Consider the following 16,529-nt stretch of genomic DNA (forward strand, 5'->3'; position numbering starts at 1 on the left):
TCACCGCCCACCCCCGGCCTTGCAGATCCGCGCTGCCCCCAGCCGGCTGCCAGGACCCGGCGACAATCCCTGCAGACGCTGCAGAAGAAGCAGCACAAAGGTCAGGAGGGGGGGGACTCACTCCATCACGCCAGGCACCCCGTGCCCCACGCGTGCCCCACCCAGAGTGCCCGGCCCCACGGAGCCAGCCTGACACACGCGGAGCCCATCACCCGTCGCAGGCCTCCGGCCGCCCCCGGCTCTCTGCCCGCCCAGCATGGCGCTGCCCTGCCGGCGCGTGGCCTGGTCCTTATGCCCTGCTCACCCCTGCCCTGCGCAGCCGGCTCTGGGTGCTCGCTGGCACCCGGCTCAGCCGCGGCCCAGGGCCCCGTGCGCGGCTCCCCTCCCTGGGCGAGGGGCACCCCCAGCCCCGACGCTGGCGCCCACCCCTGCCTGTGCTGCTTGCCCCAGTGGACCAGTACCAGACGGCCCTGGAGAGACGGTGCTGCGAGGCCGGGATCCAGGAGAACCCCATGGGGCACTCGTGCGAGCAGCGGACCAGCCGCGTGCACCTGGGCCCCGCCTGCGTGGCTGCCTTCCTGGACTGCTGCCGCTACGCCCGGGCGCTGTCCCACGAGGAGCGGACCAAGCTGCTGCTGGGGAAAAGTAACCGTGGGGGGCAGAGAGCCCAGCGGGGGGGGAGAGCCCAGCGGGGTGGGGGCAGAGGGAGCCCAGCTAGGGGGCAAAGAGAGCCCAGCTGTGGGGGGCGGGGCAGGGAGAGCCCAGCGGGGTGGGGGCAGAGGAGCCCAGCTAGGGGGCAAAGAGAGCCCAGCTGTGGGGGGCGGGGCAGGGAGAGCCCAGCGGGGTGGGGGGGCAGAGGGAGCCCAGCTAGGGGGGGCACAGGGAGAGCCCAGCGGGGTCGGGGGACAGGGGCAGCCCAGCGGGGTGGGGCAGAGAGAGCCCAGCTGCAGGGGGGGTCGGGGTGGCACCAGCCGGCCTAGAGCTCGGTCTGATTTGGGGGTGGGGTGGGGCAGCTGCTGGGGGGGGGGCTAGCCGGTGGAGGGTGGTTGTGGGGGAGGGGGACCAGCGGGGTGGGGCAAGTGTCCAGTTTCCAGGGGAAAGCCCAGGGACCCTGGGGGCCCCGGTCGCACTGTCCGGTCGGGGGCTAAGGCTCCTGCCTGCCCTGGCTCCCGGCGGGTCCCTGCGGCCCCCAGGCACGATAAGGGGCGATCAGGGAAGCTCCACCCACTGCCCCCGGCTCCAGCGCCGGCTCCACAGCTTCCATTGGCCGGGAACTGCAGCCAATGGACGTGCCGGCCGCATCCTGGAGCGGCGCGGAGCCTCCCTTAGCCCCACGGTGCTGCCAACCGGGAGCTGCCTGAGATAAGCGCCGCTCAGCCGGACCCCCCGAGCCCAAACCCGACCCCCTGCCCCAGCCCTGAGCCCCCAGAGCCCAAACCCGACCCCCTGCCCCAGCCCTGAGCCCCCGGAGCCCCAAATCCGACACCCTGGCCCAGCCGTGAGCCCCCAGAGCCCAAACCCCAACCCCCCGCACCAGCCCTAAGCCCCAAAGCCCAACTCCTGCCCCAGCCCTGAGCCCCAAAACCCGACCCCCTGCCCCAGCCCTGAGCCCCCAAACCCCAAACCCGACCCCCTGCCCCAGCCCTGAGCCCCCAGAGCCCCAACCCGACCCCCTGCCCAAGCTCTGAGCCCCCAAACCCGACCCCCTGCCCCAGCCCTGAGCCCCCAAACCCCAAACCCGACCCCCTGCCCCAGCCCTGAGCCCCCAGAGCTCCAAACCCGACCCCCTGCCCCAGCCCTGAGCCCCCAAACCCCAAACCCGACCCCCTGCCCCAGCCCTGAGCCCCCAGAGCTCCAAACCCGACCCCCTGCCCCAGCCGTGAGCCCCAAAACCCAACTCCTGCCCCAGCCCTGAGCCCCAAAACCCCAAACCCGACCCCCTGCCCCAGCCCTGAGCCCCCAGAGCCCAACCCGACGCCCTGCCCCAGCCCTGAGCCCCCAGAGCCCAAACCCGACCCCCTGCCCCAGCCCTGAGCCCCCAGAGCCCAACCCGACCCCCTGCCCAGCCCTGAGCCCCCAGAGCCCAACCCGACCCCCTGCCCCAGCCCTGAGCCCCCAGAGCCCAACCCGACCCCCTGCCCCAGCCCTGAGCCCCCAAACCCCAAACCCGACCCCCTGCCCCAGCCCTGAGCCCCCAGAGCCCCAACCCGACCCCCTGCCCCAGCCCTGAGCCCCCAAACCCGACCCCCTGCCCCAGCCCTGAGCCCCCAGAGCCCAACCCGACCCCCTGCCCCAGCCCTGAGCCCCCAGAGCTCCAAACCCGACCCCCTGCCCCAGCCCTGAGCCCCCAAACCCGATCCCCTGCCCCAGCCCTGAGCCTCCAGAGCCCAAACCCCAACCCCCTGCCCCAGCCCTGAGCCCCCAAACCCGACCCCCTGCCCCAGCCCTGAGCCCCCAAACCCCAAACCCGACCCCCTGCCCCAGCCCTGAGCCCCCAGAGCTCCAAACCCGACCCCCTGCCCCAGCCCTGAGCCCCCAAACCCGACCCCATGGCCCAGCCCTGAGCCCCCAGAGCCCAAACCCCAACCCCCCGCACCAGCCCTGAGCCCCCAAACCTGACCCCCTGCCCCAGCCCTGAGCCCCCAGAGCCCAAACCCCAACCCCCCGCACCAGTCCTGAGCCCCCAAACCTGACCCCCTGCCCCAACCCTGAGCCCCCAGAGCCCAAACCCCAACCCCCCGCACCAGCCCTGAGCCCCCAAACCTGACCCCCTGCCCCAGCCCTGAGCCCCCAGAGCCCAAACCCCAACCCCCCGCACCAGCCCTGAGCCCCAAAACCCCAAACCCGACCCCCTGCCCCAGCCCTGAGCCCCCAAACCCCAAATCCGAGCCCCTGCCCCAGCCCTGAGCCCCCAGAGCTCCAAACCCGACCCCCTGCCCCAGCCCTGAGCCCCCAAACCCCAAACCCGACCCCCTGCCCCAGCCCTGAGCCCCCAGAGCTCCAAACCCGACCCCCTGCCCCAGCCCTGAGCCCCCAAACCCGACCCCCTGCCCCAGCCGTGAGCCCCAAAACCCAACTCCTGCCCCAGCCCTGAGCCCCAAAACCCCAAACCCGACCCCCTGCCCCAGCCCTGAGCCCCCAGACCCCAACCCGACGCCCTGCCCCAGCCCTGAGCCCCCAGAGCCCAAACCCGACCCCCTGCCCCAGCCCTGAGCCCCCAGAGCCCAACCCGACCCCCTGCCCCAGCCCTGAGCCCCCAGAGCCCAACCCGACCCCCTGCCCCAGCCCTGAGCCCCCAGAGCCCAACCCGACCCCCTGCCCCAGCCCTGAGCCCCCAAACCCCAAACCCGACCCCCTGCCCCAGCCCTGAGCCCCCAAACCCGACCCCCTGCCCCAGCCCTGAGCCCCCAGAGCCCAACCCGACCCCCTGCCCCAGCCCTGAGCCCCCAGAGCTCCAAACCCGACCCCCTGCCCCAGCCCTGAGCCCCCAAACCCGATCCCCTGCCCCAGCCCTGAGCCTCCAGAGCCCAAACCCCAACCCCCCGCACCAGCCCTGAGCCCCCAAACCTGACCCCCTGCCCCAGCCCTGAGCCCCCAGAGCCCAAACCCCAACCCCCCGCACCAGTCCTGAGCCCCCAAACCTGACCCCCTGCCCCAACCCTGAGCCCCCAGAGCCCAAACCCCAACCCCCCGCACCAGCCCTGAGCCCCCAAACCTGACCCCCTGCCCCAGCCCTGAGCCCCCAGAGCCCAAACCCCAACCCCCCGCACCAGCCCTGAGCCCCAAAACCCCAAACCCGACCCCCTGCCCCAGCCCTGAGCCCCCAAACCCCAAATCCGAGCCCCTGCCCCAGCCCTGAGCCCCCAGAGCCCAAACCCCAACCCCCCGCACCAGCCCTGAGCCCCCAAACCCGACCCCCTGCCCCAGCCCTGAGCCCCCAGAGCCCCAAACCCGACCCCCTGCCCCAGCCCTGAGCCCCCAGAGCCCAAACCCGACCCCCTGCCCCAGTCCTGAGCCCCCAAACCCGACCCCCTGCCCCAGCCCTGAGCCCCCAGAGCCCCAAACCCGACCCCCTGCCCCAGCCCTGAGCCCCCAAACCCGACCCCCTGCCCCAGCCCTGAGCCCCCAGAGCCCCAAACCCGACCCCCTGCCCCAGCCCTGAGCCCCCAGAGCCCAACCCGACCCCCTGCCCCAGCCCTGAGCCCCCAGAGCCCAAACCCCAACCCCCCGCACCAGCCCTGAGCCCCAAAACCCCAAACCCGACCCCCTGCCCCAACCCTGAGCCCCCAGAGCCCAACCCAACCCCCCGCCCCAGCCCTGAGCCCCCAAACCCGACCCCCTGCCCCAACCCTGAGCCCCCAAACCCCAAACCCAACCCCCTGCCCCAGCCCTGAGCCCCCAAACCCCGAACCCGACCCCCTGCCCCAGCCCTGAGCCCCCAGAGCCCAAACCCGACCCCCTGCCCCAGCCCTGAGCCCCCAAACCCGACCCCCTGCCCCAGCCCTGAGCCCCAAAACCCAACTCCTGCCCCAGCCCTGAGCCCCAAAACCCCAAACCCGACCCCCTGCCCCAGCCCTGAGCCCCCAGAGCCCAAACCCGACCCCCTGCCCCAGCCCTGAGCCCCAAAACCCCAAACCCGACCCCCTGCCCCAACCCTGAGCCCCCAAACCCGACCCCCTGCCCCAGCCCTGAGCCCCCAAACCCCAAACCCGACCCCCTGCCCCAGCCCTGAGCCCCCAAACCCGACCCCCTGCCCCAGCCCTGAGCCCCCAGAGCCCAAACCCGACCCCCTGCCCCAGCCCTGAGCCCCCAGAGCCCAAACCCCAACCCCCTGCACCAGCCCTGAGCCCCAAAACCCAACTCCTGCCCCAGCCCTGAGCCCCAAAACCCCAAACCCGACCCCCTGCCCCAGCCCTGAGCCCCCAGAGCCCAAACCCCAACCCCCCGCACCAGCCCTGAGCCCCAAAACCCCAAACCCGACCCCCTGCCCCAGCCCTGAGCCCCAAAACCCAACTCCTGCCCCAGCCCTGAGCCCCAAAACCCCAAACCTGACCCCCTGCCCCAACCCTGAGCCCCCAAACCCCAAACCCGACCCCCTGCCCCAGCCCTGAGCCCCCAAACCCCAAACCCGACCCCATGCCCCAGCCCTGAGCCCCCAGAGCCCCAACCCGACCCCCTGCCCCAGCCCTGAGCCCCCCAACCCCAACCCCCTGCCCCAGCCCTGAGCCCCCAGAGCCCAAACCCCAACCCCCTGCCCCAGCCCTGAGCCCCAAAACCCCAAACCCGACCCCCTGCCCCAGCCCTGAGCCCCCAGAGCCCCAACCCGACCCCCTGCCCCAGCCCTGAGCCCCAAAACCCCAAACCTGACCCCCTGCCCCAGCCCTGAGCCCCCAGAGCCCCAACCCGACCCCTGCCCCAACCCTGAGCCCCCAAACCCCAAACCCGACCCTCTGCCCCAGCTCTGAGCCCCCAAACCCCAAACCCGACCCCCTGCCCCAGCCCTGAGCCCCCAGAGCCCCAACCCGACCCCCTGCCCCAGCCCTGAGCCCCCAAACCCCAAACCCGACCCCCTTCCCCAGCCCTGAGCCCCCAAACCCCAAACCCGACCCCCTGCCCCAGCCCTGAGCCCCAAAACCCCAAACCTGACCCCCTGCCCCAGCCCTGAGCCCCCAGAGCCCCAACCCGACCCCCTGCCCAAGCCCTGAGCCCCCAAACCCGACCCCCTGCCCCAGCCCTGAGCCCCCAAACCCCAAACCCGACCCCCTGCCCCAGCCCTGAGCCCCCAAACCCCAACCCGACCCCCTGCCCCAGCCCTGAGCCCCCAAACCCGACCCCCTGCCCCAACCCTGAGCCCCCAGAGCCCAAACCCGACCCCCTGCCCCAGCCCTGAGCCCCCACCCCAAACCCGACCCCCTGCCCCAGCCCTGTGCCCCCAGAGCTCCAAACCCGACCCCCTGCCCCAGCCCTGAGACCCAAAACCCCAAACCCGACCCCTTTCCCCAGCCCTGAGCCCCCAGAGCCCAAACCCGCCCCCCGGACCAGCCCTGAGCCCCAAAACCCAACCCCCTGCCCCAGCCCTGAGCCCCCAAACCCCAAACCCGACCCCCTGCCCCAGCCCTGAGCCCCCAAACCCCAAACCCAACCCCCTGCCCCAGCCCTGAGCCCCCAGAGCCCAACCCGACCCCCTGCCCCAGCCCTGAGCCCCCAAACCCGACCCCCTGCCCCAGCCCTGAGCCCCCAGAGCCCCAACCCGACCCCCTGCCCCAGCCCTGAGCCCCCAAACCTGACCCCCTGCCCCAGCCCTGAGCCCCCAGAGCTCCAAACCCGACCCCCTGCCCCAGCCCTGAGCCCCCAGAGCTCCAAACCCGACCCTCTGCCCCAGCCCTGAGCCCCCAAACCCGACCCCCTGCCCCAACCCTGAGCCCCCAGAGCCCAAACCCAACCCCCTGCCCCAGCCCTGAGCCCCAAAACCCCAAACCCGACCCCCTGCCCCAGCCCTGAGCCCCCAGAGCCCAACCCGACCCCCTGCCCCAGCCCTGAGCCCCCAAACCCCAAACCCGACCCCCTGCCCCAGCCCTGAGCCCCCAGAGCCCAACCCGACCCCCTGCCCCAGCCCTGAGCCCCCAAACCCAACCCCCTGCCCCAGCCCTGAGCCCCCAAACCCCAAACCAGACCCCATGCCCCAGCCCTGAGCCCCCAAACCCCAAACCCAACCCCCTGCCCCAGCCCTGAGCCCCCAGAGCCCCAACCCGACCCCCCGCCCCAGCCCTGAGCCCCCAAACCCCAAACCCGACCCCCTGCCCCAGCCCTGAGCCCCCAAACCCCAAACCCGACCCCCTGCCCCAGCCCTGAGCCCCCAGAGCCCAACCCGACCCCCTGCCCCAGCCCTGAGCCCCCAAACCCCAAACCCGACCCCCTGCCCCAGCCCTGAGCCCCCAAACCCGAGCCCCTGCCCCAACCCTGAGCCCCCAGAGCCCAACCCAACCCCCCGCACCAGCCCTGAGCCCCCAAACCCGACCCCCTGCCCCAGCCCTGAGCCCCCAGAGCCCAACCCAACCCCCTGCCCCAGCCCTGAGCCCCCAAACCCCAAACCCGACCCCCCGCCCCAGCCCTGAGCCCCCAAACCCGACCCCCTGCCCCAGCCCTGAGCCCCCAAACCCCAAACCCGACCCCCTGCCCCAGCCCTGAGCCCCCAGAGCCCCAAACCCGACCCCCTGCCCCAGCCCAGTGAAAGTGAGGGAGGGTGTGGGAGAGCGAGAGATGGAGGGAGGGGGCGGGGCAGAGGTGGTACAAGGGTATTTGGTTTTGTGCAATTAGAAAGTTGCCAACCCTGGGGGAGGGGCTCGGGGGTCCCTGCCGTCCAGCCCCCGCTGACCGTCCCCCCGAACGCCCCTGCAGCCAGCGAGGACGAGGAGTGCGAGGACGAGGAATGCGGAGGCAGCGCCATGGTGAGGAGTTACTTCCCGGAGAGCTGGCTGTGGGAGAAGTTCGTCCTAACCGAGGCAGCCCCGCTCCAGATGGGGTGAGGGGGACTGGCCTGGGGCACGCGAGGGCGTAACCCAGAGCAGGGAGAACGTGGGGCATCCCGCATGGCAGGGCACGGTACAGCTTCCCCTGCCATGGCTGGGGCTGGCCCTGGTCGCAGACACGAGACCGGGCCAGATGGGCCTCTGGGTGGGGATTTCTGGGTTCCCAGCTGCCCCCATGACCTCCTGTGTCATGTCACCTCCAGCCCAGAAGCTGCCCCAGGGCCTGGTCCAAAGCCCCCGGCCAGGATCCTGCTGCTGGCGCCAGGTCCAGTGTTCAGAATGAACCTGATTCGAACTCACCTCCCTCCCCACAGCCTCGCCAGACACCTGATCAGCAAACACCTCCCCGACTCCATCACCACCTGGCACATCCTGGCCGTCAGCCTGAGGAAAGACAAAGGTAGCCCAGCTTCTGGGGCTGCGGGTCGGGAGTGAGGGGCACCGGCAGAGTTTGGGGGCAGGACTGGGCTGGCAGGGCTGCGGGTCGGGAGTGAGGGGCACCAACAGAGTTTGGGGGCAGGACTGGGCTGGCAGGGCTGCGGGTCGGGAGTGAGGGGCACCAACAGAGTTTGGGGGCAGGACTGGGCTGGCAGGGCTGCGGGTCGGGAGTGAGGGGCACCGGCAGAGTTTGAGGGTAGGACTGGGCTGGCAGGGCTGCGGGTCGGGAGTGAGGGGCACCAACAGGGCTGGGCTAGCAGGGGCTGCGGGTCAGGAGTGAGGGGCGCAGCAGTGGGCCCCCATCCCGGGGGATGTGGCCGGCTGACCCCCGGCCCCCCAGGGCTCTGCGTCTCCGAGCCCTACGAGGTGGTGGTGAAGGTCCCATTCTTCGTGGACCTGCGGCTGCCCTACTCCGTGGTGCGGAACGAGCAGGTGGAGCTACGGGCCGTGGTGCACAACTACCACGAGGACGAGGAAGAGCTGCAGGTGAGCGGGGCTCAGAGCGCTGGGGGGCCCTGGGAGGGCTCTGAGTGGTGGGGGGCTCTGGGGGGCTGCGAGTGCTGGAGGGCTGTGAGTGCTGGGGAGCCCTGGGGGGCTCTGAATGCTGGGGAGGGCTCTCAGCACTGGGGGGCCCAGGGGGGGCTGTGAGTGCTGGGGGGGGACTCTCAGCGCTGGGAGGCCCGGGGGGGCTGTGAGTGCTAGGGAGGCTCTCAAAGCTGGGGGGTCCGGGGGGGGGGTCTGAGCGCTGGGGGCCCCTGGGGAGGGCTGTGAGTGTTGGGGAGCCCTGGCAGGAGGGGCTCTGAGCACCGGGGGGCCCAGGGGGCGCTGGCGCTGCCCATCGCTGCCCAGCTCAGCGGCGCCGGGTGCTGTACCAGGTGCTGGTGGAGTTCCCCTACCAGGAGCAGCTGTGCAGCCCAGCCCGGCGGGCGAAGAGCTTTCGGCAGAGGCTGCGGGTGCCCCGGGGCTCGTCCCGAGCCATGCGCGTTGTGGTGGTCCCCCTGGAGCTGGGATCCCTCATGGTGGAGGTTCGGGCCTTGGCCCAGGGTCTGGGCTTCCGTGACATCGTGAGGAGGATGCTCAACGTCCGGGTAACGGCACCGCCCGCCCACCTCGCTGCCAAGGGGCTGGGGGCAGTGGGCGGATGGATGGCTCGGGGGGGCCCTGGAAGGGGCTGGGGGCAGTGGGAGATGGGCAGGCTCAGGGCGAGTGGGAGGCTGAGGGGTTCTGTGGAGTTCTGGGGTCGGGTGGGGGAGCCGGGGGCCTGGGGGGCTTAGAAGGGGCTGGGGGAAGTGGGGGATCAGCGGGCTCTGTGGGAATGGGGGGCTGAGGGGCTCTGTGGAGTTCTGGGGTCAGGAGGAGGATCTGGGGGGCCCTGGAAGGGGCTGGGGGCAGTGGGGGATGGGCAGGCTCAGGGGGAGTAGGGAGTAGGGGAATGGGCAGGATCTGCGGGATTGGGAGGCTGGGGGGTTCTGTGGAGTTCTATGGTTGGGTGGGGGAGCTGGGGTGGATTGGAATGGGCTGGGGGAAGTGGGGGATCAGTGGGCTCTGCGGGAATTGGGGGCTGGGGGGCTCGGCGGAGTTCTGGGGTCAGGAGAAGGATCTGGGAGGACTGGGGGGCCCTGGAAGGGGCTGGGAGCAGTGGGAGATGGGCAGAATCTGCAGGAATGGGGGGCTGGGGGGCTCTGTGGAGTTTTGGGGTCGGGTAGGGGAGCTGGGGGGGATGGTTGGCTCTTGGGGGCTTCAAAGGGGCTGGGGGCGGTGAGGGATGGGTGGGCTCTGGGGGAGTGGGGAGTAGGGGGTGTCACGGAGTCCCCGGGCGATGCTCTGGAACTGCTCCCCACAAAGCCAGGCAGGACTTTGGGGAGCCTCCTCTCCCTTGGACCAGACTTGTTCAGGGCAAGAAGCTCACACAGCTTCACCTCCTGGGTCTGACCTTGGAGCATTCAGCATCCTCTGCCCCTCCGTGCGCTTCCCACAGTGAGTCTGCCCAGGCGGGTGCAGATTGCCACGTACTTTTAGGGGCGAAAGAAAAATGCAGAGCTGTTATTTACCAGGCTGCACGTGGCAATAGACTGTATAGGTCAGGGATGCAAGGAGGGTCTGGGTCACGATGCAAACTGCAGGCACGCACACAACTAAAATTAATTAATTAAAAGTTTTATTGGGGATAGTTACAAGGGGTAGGGGAGCAGCATATGATTAGCTAATAGGGTTAATGGAACTTAAAACATACAATGGCTAAAGTATTTACTATTAAACAATATTTATAAACAAAGATGCAGTAAACAATATTTATAAACACGGATGCAGCATATAGTAATAACCAATACTTACGAATACAAACCAACTCATAACGACCGGCAAACGTAGAAACTCTGCTTAAAACACGTGAGCTGAGAGAGGCTTCGAGGTGACCAGGCTCGGTTACGGGTGTGCACAAGGTACACAGGATTCGTTTTTCTTTCTCCTCTTCTGCCTGCACATGGCAGACCAGCCTAAAATACCCACTATGGCATCATAGAATTGTCATAGGGAACGGGGCCCAAAAACTGTGTGTGTTCGTTTCTGATTGGTACAAGCAACGTTTACACCAAGTAGGGGAGCAGGTGCCTGAAAGTCTGGCTTTGCCCCCAAAAGGTGAGGAAATGCATATAGTTCAGAATGCCTTTAACACTGACTGACAAAGGAAGAGGCCAGGGCAGTACCGGTATGGGCAAGTTTTAGGATGCAGACAGGAACTTATCTTAACATGCCCCTGTGCCCTGGCCGAAATAGTTTGGCCGAAAACCTAAACTTCCGAGTCCGACTCCTCATTCCCACCTACGAGGGGATGCGCTTCGGGGGTGGAAGCAATGTAGGCCGAGGCAACAAACTTGCGAATGCAGGCTTTAATGAAGGCACATCCAAGACAGAGAAGAGCGAGCCCAACCAGAAGGGACACAAACGGATTGGAAAATGGTTTGGCCTTGCGCCCTACAAATCCTATCGAGCCATGACCAAAACTGGAAGGACTCTCGTGACTCTTTGACAGTAGAGCTCAACGTTTGCAGGTCTTTAACAATTGAGGACAAATTAGGAGAAATAGAAGGCAAAGAAACACAACATTTATCAGCAAACTCGGGATATACTTCAGCAAATTTAGTACAAAATGAGGGAGATTGTAACAAATATTGAATCATTAATCTATTTTGAATACTATACTGAACAAGGGAATTTAACTGCTAATTAACTAAGGAGAGGCCTTTGGCCGTAGTATTAGCAAGCATTTCAATAGCAAGGGATTGAAACAGCACTTGATCACGTAACTTCATATAACTGACAGGGTTAAAACTAACAACAGAGGAGGCGAGGGAGGAAGCTGCTGTTTGCAAATGAGTCCAAAATGAGTGAGTACTACGACGGTGTCGGTGGCTAGATGGCAAGGTATAAATACCTCCCCCCTGTAGATACAGGGTGCCAATGGTGTATATACCCCGGGGGTTGGGAGGAAGCACAGCAAATGCGACATTACCGCAAATCCAAAAATGACCGGGTCTTAAGGAAGAAATTGTGGTATGGCTCCACCTATTATTGTCCATGGAGAAAAAGCTGGATGCACGATTGATACATGCAGCCTCAGCATGATGCATATGCTGGGCATGGAACAGATACGTATGTGTTATGGAGGTATAAAAGGTTCCAAAAGGAATGTTATAATTAAGACGATAAGAACAATGAAGGGGAGGGGAGTAGGTGTAAGTAAGAGTGGGTTAAGTTAGGGAGGTATTAGCATAAGAGAAACTCCACACAGAACAATTAGAATAAGTACCCACCCAAGTAGGGGCTGGGGTTAAACTATTACCAACAAAAACCCAACAATGAGATGCTGGAACTCTAATACTATCAATTAAAGGAAAGCTATGATCACTTCGACCTGAAGCATTAAGAACTGGAAACACATAAGAATTAAATTGTGAAGAACAATTATTCCAAGCCCTAGAAGCAGCCCACTGCACATAGGGGGAACAATTTACATTAGACAAATTAAATGAAGAAAAATTATAAACTATTGGTACAAATTGAAAGGGTAATGGATATTTAGGTGAGAACTGAGTAGAGCAAACAAGACAATCTTCTGGATTCAGCGCTGACAGGGACTGGTTTCCGCTGACCTCCTGCACCCAGTAGGCGGCGAACCATGTTTGTAGTCCACCTTCTCCTAAGGGTTCCGTGGGCAAAGATGTTGTGAGGAAGGGCAGTATAACCTGTAAAACAGAATAATAGGAGCTCTGCTCAGGGGCATTAGTTTGTTTATTAAGAACTACATTTGCTGAGCCAGTTATGATGAACTAGCTTGTTACCGGGGGTACTTGTAGCCACTAAGTAGGTGTTAGGGTACTTGCCGGCCCGGAGAATGGTGGTTTTATAGGATTTCGATGGCCAGAGGCTTGGGGTTCTGTAAGCCAAACCAGTTGGCCGGTGTTAAACAAGGGGGACCAAGGCGGCTTAGGTGTAGGTGAAATGTGAGGCCAGCGAGAGTAACTCTTGTTGAGTGCGATAAGTACCTGGGGTAAAAATGAGCTCCAGTTTTTAAAATCAGGGTTGGGGTTTGCTGTTCGCAACATAGTTTTAAGGACTGCGATTTTTCGCTCTACCACACCATTGCTTTGAGGATGATATTTAGTATGGATGTGAAGGGAAGCCCCTCATCCGAAAATGAGCTGTTCAGTGCTTTTGCTGGTAAAGGGTGGTCCACCATCTGCTTGGACTTCAGTGGGAGTGCCCCAGGCAGCTGCTGTTTGCTTAAGAGCCACAGCGACAGAAGCAGCATTGGTTTTATTAAGAGGAACACAAAAGGTTTGTCGAGACCCCAGATCGACAGTAACTAAGGCTTTTGGAAAACGACGAGCACCTGGCAAGGGTCCTATTAAGTCAACTTGCCACGTACTACCTGGGGCAAAGTGTTCTGCAGCGTATGCAGAGCGCTCATATCGGGGACGATTCATAGTTTTTACCTGCACACACTGCAAGCAGGACTGAACAATGAGCTCACATGGACTGCGGCTAACGTCAGGCTTTTGGTTAGAAAAGCTAGATAACAGGCCGTACAATTTTGTGGGTGGTAAGTATCCCCATTCTTCGTGGAGCCAGCGCAACAGCGGGTCTGCCTGTACGGCGGGATTTGCCATATGAACTTGGGAGAGCTCTCTCATTCTTTGATCAAGACTGGAATGCAGGGGGTTAGATCTGGTCGATGGGAGGGACAGTGCGTAACGAACCAAGGGTGAGAGAATTTACAAATTAGGGCAAAAATTTGGTCCCACAATTTAACAAAAGCTGAGGGAGAGGCTTGCTCAATTAAAATGTCTAAACAAAATTGAGAATCGATACCTAAAACAACTTGCTTGTTGGCAGAGTGGGCATTAGCAACATGTCGGGCAGCTAAAAGAACGCCCTGCACCTCGCATTCTTGTGCGGAGCAGGAGGGGGGCAGCAACTGCACATTAAAGTGATTACATGTGGAACAAAGAACTCCTGCCCTAGGGGATGGTGAGGTGCCCCCGTCAGACACAACCCAGGGATCATATTTTACTTCAATGCATAACGGTTGGTGAAGAGGGGGGGCTAAGATGTTATCGCTGGGAGTTAGGGTCCATGCCTGCCAAGCTACCTCAACCTGGAAACATAGAAGCTGCCAGGTGCGAGTAGTGCCATGAAACTCGGGTGGAGGGGTACTTGTAAGCCACGGGATTAAATGAACACATGGTCCAGACAGGGTACCTGGGATAGGGAGTTGGGACCAGTGACGCGCACTGGATGCAGCCAGTAGCATTTTTCCCACTAGACCATAGTTGTACTGGGGTCCAGACAGGCGATGGGCCCAATTGTAAATAGCATTACCATGTTGCAGTACAGTGAACCCTACATGGTGTTTTGTAATAAACAAATTGATGTTGAGGGGTTCTTGGGAATCAAAACGGGCGAGGTGGGGGTTAGAGGCGAACCAGCCAGCTAGTTTTTCTAAGCTTTGTTGTGCTGATGCGTTCCATACTTCTCGGGAGCGTTTAGAGGAGAGAGAGAGCTTTGTAGGATTTCTAGGTTAAAAATTAGCTGTGCCGGGATATATTGGCGATGATAATTAAGGAGACCTAATAGCTGCTGAAGCTCTCGTTTATTTTGTGGAGGGGCTTCTGTCCAAGGGTCTAATACACTGGCTGGGGCTTGGGTGTGAGTGGTGGGAGTGAATTGGAGTCCCAAGAATGAGAATTGCTGGCTGGTCTGCAGGTGGCTCTTTGTTTTGTTAATTTGCCACCCATCTGCTTCTAATGCATCAATTATCATTTGGGTGGTACTTTGAACTGCTTGGGGATTGGGCCCACAAATGACAATGTCATCTACATAGGTTAGCACATACACAACCTGTAGGGGTTTTACCTTTTGTAATGTGATATTGAGATGGGACGATGCAAGTGCAGCAGAATTACAGAACCCCTGTGAGCAAACTTTCCATTTATATTGGACGCCCTTAAAAGCAAAGTTTAAGATTCCTTGTGTGTCCTGGAGTGGGATTTGGTAAAACATATCTTTTAAATCAAAATTCTGGGGCTGTTGGCAGAGCTGGATACAGAGGAGTTTTAGGAGCTTCATATGGGAGTGGCAAAATTTTGCGAGAGGGACTTGGGGGGGCGGGTAGTGAAGGGCTCTACCTTTTCTGTCTTCTCATTATTACCTTTAGGAGAGCCTGGGGCTGCCTGTTTAGCTGCAAACATTGTGCCTCCATGGAGGACAGAACACAGATCGAGGGCCTTGCATATCATGCTAAACAGGACGGTGGAAACATCCTCAGATTTATATTCTTCGGGTAGCAATATTTTGGTTTTCTTAATCAAATGTAATTCTTTTATCATTTGGCATAATAATTTATGTGCCGGATCAGCAGGTATTACCCGAGGTGGGGGAATTAATTTGGAAACGGTGCCTCCAGATTTTCTAACAATGTGGCTACATTCTCTCCAAAGTTGAGAGGGATCTGCAGCACCGAGGTTTTCCACAGTCTCCGTGCACAATCGGCTGGCTGACAACTAAAGCTCGGGTGGCACCGAAGGAGGCATCCCATATCTGCCAGGGTTAATGGTACAGTATAACCTTTTAGAGTTTTGCCCGAGCCAAGAGAACAGATCCATTCTATTTTTGGATTAGTTGAATTTTGGTTAGTAAGAAGGTGAAACTGCAAATGTTGGAACTGTTCAGTTTCATTATCTGCGCGATCTGCAGTGTGCCACGGGCATGGCCCAGCCTCCGTGCATCCTGTTCGTGACGCCATGTAGATTGCCACGTACTTTTAGGGGCGAAAGAAAAATGCAGAGCTGTTATTTACCAGGCTGCACGTGGCAATAGACTGTATAGGTCAGGGATGCAAGGAGAGTCTGGGTCACGATGCAAACTGCAGGCACGCACACAACTAAAATTAATTAATTAAAAGTTTTATTGGGGATAGTTACAAGGGGTAGGGGAGCAGCATATGATTAGCTAATAGGGTTAATGGAACTTAAAACATACAATGGCTAAAGTATTTATTATCAAACAATATTTATAAACAAAGATGCAGTAAACAATATTTATAAACACGGATGCAGCATATAGTAATAACCAATACTTATGAATACAAACCAACTCATAACGACCGGCAAACGTAGAAACTCTGCTTAAAACACGTGAGCTGAGAGAGGCTTCGAGGTGATCAGGCTCGGTTACGGGTGTGTACAAGGTACACAGGATTCGTTTTTCTTTCTCCTCTTCTGCCTGCACATGGCAGACCAGCCTAAAATACCCACTATGACATCATAGAAGTGTCATAGGGAACGGGGCCCAAAAACTGTGTGTGTTCGTTTCTGATTGGTACAAGCAACGTTTACACCAAGTAGGGGAGCAGGTGCCTGAAAGTCTGGCTTTGCCCCCAAAAGGTGAGGAAATGCATATAGTTCAGAATGCCTTTAACACTGACTGACAAAGGAAGAGGCCAGGGCAATACCGGTATGGGCAAGTCTTTTAGGATGCAGACAGGAACTTATCTTAACAGCGGGGTCCTGGGGAAGCCAGAGGGTCCTGCACCCCCACTTCGCAGTCAGACGTGACTCTCAGCCAGCCAGTAACACAGAGGTTTATTCAATGACAGGAACAGGGTCTAAAACAGAGCTTGTAGGTACAGAGACCCGGACCCCTCGGCCGGGTCCATTCTGGGGGGCAGTGAGCCAGACCCCCACATCTGCACTTCACTCCTCGTCCCCAGCCAGCTCCAGACTAACAACCCCCTCCAGCCCCTCCTCTCTGCTCAGCCCCTTTCCTGGGCCAGGAGGTCACCTGATCCCTTTGTCTCCAACACCTTCAGCTGGCACCTTTGCAGGGGAGGGGCCCAGGCCATCAGTTGCTAGTAGACAGAGAGTCAGGCATTTAGGGGCACTGTCCCCTTCCTCTGCAGCAATCACACACCCTGATTCTCCCACCTATATACTTAAGAACTGCCATGGGGACACTGAGGCACCGCCACAGTATTCAGAAAAAACATTAAGAACATTCCTAGTT

Source organism: Gopherus evgoodei, unplaced genomic scaffold, assembly GCF_007399415.2.
Source record: "Gopherus evgoodei ecotype Sinaloan lineage unplaced genomic scaffold, rGopEvg1_v1.p scaffold_40_arrow_ctg1, whole genome shotgun sequence".
In the NCBI taxonomy this organism is placed as follows: domain Eukaryota; kingdom Metazoa; phylum Chordata; order Testudines; family Testudinidae; genus Gopherus; species Gopherus evgoodei.